Here is an 8,182-nt window from a genome sequence, read left to right as displayed (position 1 = left end):
TCACTTTCTGTGCTCTCTTAAACGTATCGTTCAATATATACCCAACATCTACTCACCTATTTCCAATGCATTCCTTTGCCAGGTTTACTGCGTGCCCCCTGCAGGCACAACACACGGTGCAGCCCGCCCTTCCCCCTTGGGTGACATTTTTCGTGCCCCCTCTGGGTGTCGGTCTTTCAGGTACGTTTGCGGTATCGGGGCCATTGGGACCGCCTCTCCGCGAGACTGTCCAGCCACAATATTCCATTACTCAGCTTCGTACTAAACATTGTATTGTTAGATATTTCTGTTCATACTATGTTTTCTGTATCCCTATGCACAGACTTCTCTATACCCAATTTGAGCTCTTGTTCCCTAAGGAAGCCAATGCCTTGGCGAAACATGTAGGAAACCGAGCCCTTATTTGGATGGCCATCTCCATCTGGCCTACTCTACTGCATTTTGGGTCGCACGCTAAGATTTTACCCCCTTCTTGACCAGAGCACTTTTTGCATTTTGGCACTGCGTCGCTTTAACTGACAATTGCGCGGTCGTGCGACGCTGTACACAAACAAAATTGACGTCCTTTTTTCCCCCACAAATAGAGCTTTCTTTTTGGTGGTATTTGATCCCCTCTGCGTTTTTTATTTTTTGCGCTATAAACAAAAAATGAGCGACAATTTTGAAAAAAAGCAATATTTTTTACTTTTTGCTATAATAAATATCCCCCAAAAATATGTAAAAAAAACCAAAATTTTTTCCTCAGTTTAGGCCAATATGTATTCTTCTACATATTTTAGGTAAAAATAAAAAAATTGCAATAAGCGTATATTGATTGGTTTGCGCAAAAGTTAAATAGGGGATAGTTTTATGGCATTTTTATTATTATTATTATTTTTTTTTATTAGTAATGGCAGAGATCTGCAATTTTTATCGTGACTGCGACATTATGGCGGACACATCGGACACTTTTGACACTATTTTGGGACCATTGTCATTTATACAGCAATCAGTGCTATAAAAATGCACAGATTACTGTGTAAATGACACTGGCAGGGAAAGGGTTAAATGCTAGGGGGGAATCAAGGGGTTAATTGTGTCCTAGGGAGTGATTCTAACTGTGAGGGGGATGGGCTTCAACTCACATGACAGCGATCACTGCTCCCGATGACATGGAGTGGTAATCTCTGTCATGACACAAGTCAGAATGGGGAAATGCCTTGCTTACAATCGCCGGGAGACCGGCGGACATCGAGTCTGCCAGTCGCGCGGGCACAGTCACCCTGTATGCGTCGGGCGCACGTGCCTCTGCCGGCACGCATGGGCCCCGCCAATTAAAGGGGACGTACAGGTACGCCCATTTTCCCACCGCTGCCATTGTGCCGATGTATATCAGCGTGCAGTAGTCGGCAAGTGGTTAGAGACACAATTATGGCTAATATTCTGGTGCAGTGTTCCCAACATGAGGTACTGTATGTCTGTTGGGGATGAAACAAACCGTCCTGGGTTTGGTTTGAGCAACGTTCCACGAAATTCAAAGCCATTAACCACTTGCCGACTGCCCCGCGTATATGTGGGGCATCAGGTACTGTACACAAAATCACGTACAGGTACGTCATTTCAATCTTCTGGGTCTGGGGCACGTACACGCGTCGCCGGCAACCCACTCCTGCTGTGATTGGATCTACATTGCGGGACATTTTTATTCTTTTATTTTTTAATAAAGGACTTGTACCGAAGTGTCTCCTGTCTTTTTTACTATTTTTGACACTTTTTTTGTGAAATGGTAGGGGGACAATGTACTCATTACCAATTCACATAGGGGAGGAGGCCGGGATCTGGGGGACCCCCACAACCACCGGGCAAGGGTTGTGGGGATGAGGCCCTTGTCCCCATCGACATGGGGACAAGGTGCTTTGGAGGGCTACTCCAAAGCACCCTCCCCATGTTGAGGGCATGTGGCCTGGTACAGTTCAGGAGGGGGGGCACTCTTTCGCCCCCCCTCTTTTCCTGTGGCCTGCCAGGTTGCGTGCTTGGATAAGGGTCTGGTATGGATTTGGGGGGACCCCTATGACATTTTTTTTTAATTTGGCGCAGGGTTCCCCTTAATTTCCATACCAGACCTGAAGGGCCTGGTATGGATTTTGGGGGGACCCTCACGCAATTTAAAAAAAAAATTTTGGTTCCCTTAATATTCATACCAGACCCAAAGGGCCTGGTAATGGACTGGGGAGAGGGGAACCCATGCCGTTTTTTTCAATGAGTTTTATCTATATTGCCGAGACCCGACAATTCATTACAGCCGCAATCAGTTTTAAATGACTTTTTTCCTTTTGAAATTTAATTTTGCTGTGGTACTGTTCTAAACACGGGAAAAATGCGCCGCTTTACAGGCATACTATAGACACCCCCCAGGCACAGTATTTAAAGGAATATATCATTTTTATTGTTTCACTTCAAGCATTAATAAAATCACTGCTCCAGAAAAAAATGCAGTTTTTAAAACTTTTTTTTGCAATGATACATGTACCCTGGGGCAGGACCCAGGTCTCCAAATACTTTTTATGACAATATCTTGCATATAAGCCTTTAAAATAAGCACTTTTGATTTTTTATGTTAGTGTCCCATAGACTTTAACGGTGTTTGCCTGTTCGTCCAAATTTGTTGCATGTTGGCATGTTCTGGTGCGAACCGAACCCTGTAAAATGTATAAGATATCACTAATTCATATACACTTTATTACCAAAAGTATTGGGACATGCACATGAACTTTAATGGCATCCCAGTCTTAGTCCGTAGGATTCAATATTGAGTTGGCCCACCCTTTGCAGCTAGAACAGCTTCAACTCTTCTGGGAAGGCTGTTCACAAGATTTAGGAGTGTGTCTATGGGAATGTTTGACCATTCTTCCAGAAACGCATTTGTGAGGTCAGGCACTGATGTTGGACTAGAAGGTCTGGCTCGCAGTCTCTGCTCTAATTCATCCCAAAGGTGTTCTATCAGGTTGAAGTTAGGACTCTGTCAGGCCAGACAAGTTCCTCCATCCCAAAATCACTCATCCCTGTCTTTATGGACCTTGGAGTTCTCCTAGTGCTTGTGCAGATAAATTATATATACATCCGTTCAATTAATGAGCACTAATACAACCCCAAATTAATATAAAGTCTACTGTACAAAGGTACCAAAGTTAACTCACACACTGTGAACATTTAATTACATATATACAGTCCCATATTAAAATCTTCAGTGCATGCAAGTTCATAAACTTCCACTTCAAACTTGTGTGTCACCCACTATATCCAAGAATATGAATATCCACCATGTGTTCCAAATTAGTGTATGGGTGGCAACTCACCTCTAAAGGCCCGTACACACGATATGAAAATTGGATGGAAAAACTTGTACGACGAGCTGTCTGATGATTTTTGGATCGTTAGTACGGTGCTTTCAACAGCCGATTTTGAGAAAAAAGCTGGATGTGCAGGCTATAAAATTTTTGTCGTATGTGAACTCAACTTCCGATTTCCATTTCATTAGTATGCTTTTCGTATGAAAAAAATGGTAAGACTATGCACGCTCAGAAACAAAAGAATACATGCAAAACTATTCAACACATTACGTCACTTCTGATGTTGTATTGTATTTTCGTATTGTGAGTAACCTCTTCACTTTCGACGTGAGACTAGCATGCCACAAATAAAATGGATGTCGTCCGAAAATCTAAGTTTGATCTATATTCTCATATGGATCAAACAGGCTTGTCAGCACACTTCTCCTTAGTGTTAGGGTCTCTCATATGATGCCCATGTGTCTCCACTTTCGTTCCTCCTCTCCAATTGTCTATGATCAAGGTATGATCATAGATAAGTGAAAAGATTCTCCATAGTGTAAAACCATCATTCATATTTTTTATTAAAAAAGTAAACACTTATACACTCACATTTGACATAATATGAAACAGCGCAGCAAGTACAATATATTCCTCTGTGAAACTTCTAGTCCGGCCGTGACACAGAAGTGAAATCACCCAGCTCCTCCCGGCACGTTGCGTCACGCCACACATGACTTCATCAGGGTTCTGGTACTTAACAATTGTCTTTAATAAAAGCAGAGTAATTACAAATATTATCAAATATATGAATATATAATTAAATAATGTACAAGAAAGCTGATCCATTTAAAGAGAACCTGTAAAGAAATTTTACGATTGCAAACAGTTGGATGAAAAGCCTTCTTATACCTCAGTTATCTTCTATTGTTCTTAGAAACCCCAAAACATAGAGCCATGAACATCCATGGAAGGTGGGGAACCTAAGGATGGCACTTGTTTTGGACAATGTATTGATTCTTAATCTTGGTTATCAGCCTATAATATGTTATCTACCTGTTGTGTTTAGGTAAAAATCTGTTGCACCTTAAGACAGTGGTGGACTTGTACTGTATCAGTTTCTAATGGCCCTTCCTATGATCTCTGTGCTGCCAGTTTCCTACTGGACATTGTGGCTACCGATCATAAGTCAGGGAATACACCTCTCAGGAGGGAAGATTTTGTGGGAATCTTCAATTTCTTCACTAAGATGGGATGGATAACCAATTTCTAGCAACTACAAAGGGGCATAGGTGTGCAGGGTGGTCCTGGGAGATGGTAACTGTTTTCCTCCCTATACAATGTCCCATGGAGCCCACGTGTCAGGGAAATGGCCAAAAAAATGGCAATCTTACCTGAACTCATCATGGCCACTTCAGCACATCTGACGTCATCAGGGGTCATGTGATCGGGTTACGTTGTGCGTGATACGTCACTTCCGCCATCGTATTGGAGCGCAGGTGGAACACAGCTTGGTGTACCGGCTCCATTTTATGTGCTTTTTTATTTATTTTTTACGAATAAATGGCTATAAGCTACACTATGAGGAGTTCTCCTTTCTTCCATTGATTTATGAATTCCGTCTGGCTACATCATTGGTGAGAGGCGTCTGTCACCTGTCATGGGTGTCCGATCAATCCGGTGAGTAGGATGTTTGCCTAAACTGGTGGAAGACGGCACTTTTTATTCCTGTCACTGAATTTCATATATCACTGTGCACTGGACTGAAGAATAGTTGGTGGCCAGGAGTGCGCATGCGCGAGAGCTCCGACATGGCCGCTTAAGCCTGGAGCTCCGCACCACCCTGGACTAACGAGCGGCACAACTCCTGCTACAGCCCGAGGAGGACCTTCCCGATCACTCTCCCTGCACCAGGAACAGCAGGGGATCACGGTGAGGTGTCCGGTCCCCAGGCTCACCGTGACTTAGGCCCGCATTTTGCTGCGGCGGAAGGGTTTACCAAGATGGCCGCCGGCAACGATTCCACTAGGCCTCACGCAGCCACACAGCCTAAGGCGCTGGAACACAGGCCAATACTGACCCCCCGACCCTGACTTATGTCCAAGCGGCACAGGGAGGCTCCTGCACAAACCAGACTAGCCATCAGGGCCCTCACCAGCACCAAGCCCCCTACCTGGCCCATAAAGAGCTACAGAGCAGCGGGCAGATGGAGGACTGTGCCCTTTCCTCATCTATACCCTCCCAACTTTCCTATTCAGCAGACATTTCCCCCAGATACTCTGTCAATGACATCTCTGCACTCCAAGAAGATCTTTTTACTAAATTCTCGGCCTTATTAGAAAAGGGACTGGCCAATACAGCAATCCAGATCACTAATGCCATAAAAACGGTCCTATCTAGCCTGGGCTCCAGAATTGAAGCTATGGAAAACAAAATTGATCACACGGTCGCCAGAACCAACCAGAATGCTGCGCACATCCAGACCGTTCAAGAACAACTGGACACAGCCCTCTCAAGAATCGATGAACTTGAGAACAGGTCCAGGAGGTATAATTTTAGAATAAGAGGCCTCCCGGAATCCTACACGGATATTCCCCTCACGGTGCAGGACTTTATCTCAGAACTTATCCCTAATATTCCACCACATAGGCTAGAACTGATCAGGGCTCACAGGGCTCTGGGACCCCCAAGGAAAGACGGTAAACCCAGGGACATAATAGTGAAACCGCATTTTTACGCGGTCAATGAGGAGGTAATGCAACAATCGCGTTTGAAGCCTAAGCTACTGCATCAGGGCCACCAAATTCAGGTGTTTGCAGATCTGGCTCAGTCCATCATACAAAGACGACGTGCCCTTAAGCCTCTTCTATTGGTCCTGATGGAACGAGACATTAAATACCGTTGGTCTTTCCCCTTTGCCGTGAAGTTTTCGTTACAGGGCAAGACTTACGCTTTTTCCAACCTTCCGGAAGGTGAGAGACTGTTCCTGTCCCTTAAACTAATCTCCCAGGAAGCTCCAATGGATTTTTCCTCCTCATCATCGGGATTGACTAAAAGCCCACCTCCAGCCAGCCCTGTCTCTCCCCTCTGGAACAAGGGTCTCTCTAAGAAGAGCAAAGATGGAAGACCACCATAACGGACCATCAAGACCTTTTCTTCTCCCAGTCCTACCACGGACTTCTCTGTTTGGGAAATGTTCCCTCCGTTGACTGAGCTAGTGCTCAACCCCACTTTTTCCTGACCCAGTTGGGTCCCCTGATCCAGGACACTACTTTGATCCAAAGGCCTCTACACTGCATTTTTCTACGGCCCAAAGAGGAGAAACGTCTGCAGCAGACAGTCCTCCTGATCCCTATACTTGTCAGAAGCAAGAGAACGGTGTCGGTGACTTAAGATTCCTCCTTGGGGACTCGATTCCTAAAAATCCTGTACTACATAGTAACCAGCAATCCCCTCCTATCCCGATCTACGTTCCTGGGAGTTGATCAATTGAGGCTATTCAGTTTTACAGATCGTTTATTTTTTCCTTTTTTTCTTTTTTATGGGTTTAAGGTTTTGTTACAATTTTGTAATTGTCAATTCAGTTACCTTAGACACAGTTGTGCACAGTTTATGAATCAGTTATTTGTAGCTGCAAGGGTCCGGGGTGGTACCCTTGCGCCTCCTCTCATTCCTAGGGAACCTAATGTATTCTCTTCGAGTGAGACTCCGCTCGCCCCTACAGGGCGGGCGAAGATTTAGAGTGGAGACTTGGCGGTCAGACGTGCCGCCGCCCTCCATGGGTCTCGTCAGAAGACCCTTGTTACTGTCTTTGATTTTGTGTTTTTTTGAATCTCTACCTTTCATCTCTCCCCACTCACTATCTCTTTCTCTTCTAGCCTGTCATTGGGAGTGGTCCCAGGTCCTCTCCCTTACAGAATTAGGACGTATCCTTTCCCCCATCACCCTCACTGCAAATATAACTCACCACAAGGTAGGTGGCTGCTGGGCCGGTGATCATCTCTCCCTCTGTTCCAATGGCTGATTTGATATAGAAGGGAGTAGATCTCAAGGTGGCTTCTCATAACGCTCAAGGGCTCAATTCTCCTAGGAAAAGGAGATTAACTTTTGATCATTATAAATCCCTCAAACTTGATATAGTGCTCCTGCAGGAGACGCATTTTCCGATTCGGTGCAGTCCCAAGTTCCTACACCCCTATTATCCATCTTTTTTCCTCGCCAATGCTCCTAACAAAACCAAAGGGGTAGCAATACTTCTCTCTAAAAACAGCAAATTTACCCACATCTCGGATTTCAAAGACCCAGAGGGTAGGTTTATTCTTGTAAAGGGCACTCTGGAGGGAGTCCTGTACTCCATAATCTCATACTATGCCCCTAATAAGGGACAAGCAACTTTCTTCCAGAACCTCTTTGCAACTCTCAACCCCCTTCTGGAGGGCAAGGTCATATGGGGGGAGACTCCAATGTGGCGTTTGGCCAGGGTCTGGACAAAACCAAACCCCCTTAAAGACCGGCTAAGGCGCCCCACAAAACTAAGTACCAGAATAGCCAAAACGATACACTCCCAAGGTTTAGTAGACATTTGGACATTCTCATTCCGATTAACCTTATCCCCCTGACCACCAAGGCTTCTATTATAGACATAGCTTGGTCGGACCACTCCCTGGTCCTCCTTACAATGAGAAACGTCCTGACTGGGAACGGGGGCTCTTACTGGAGACTGAACGAGTCTCTCCTGGGCGACCCAGTTCATGCTAAGATGATAGCAGACGGTATTAAAGAATATTTCAGACTAAATGATGTAGAAAACATCTCTCCCGAAACTCTTTGGGCTGCCCACAAGGCTACAGTTTGTGGCAAGCTCATCAGGCTAG

This window comes from Aquarana catesbeiana, linkage group LG03 (genome assembly GCF_042186555.1).
Source record: "Aquarana catesbeiana isolate 2022-GZ linkage group LG03, ASM4218655v1, whole genome shotgun sequence".
In the NCBI taxonomy this organism is placed as follows: Eukaryota; Metazoa; Chordata; class Amphibia; order Anura; family Ranidae; genus Aquarana; species Aquarana catesbeiana.
Note: the sequence above shows the minus strand (reverse complement) of the source record.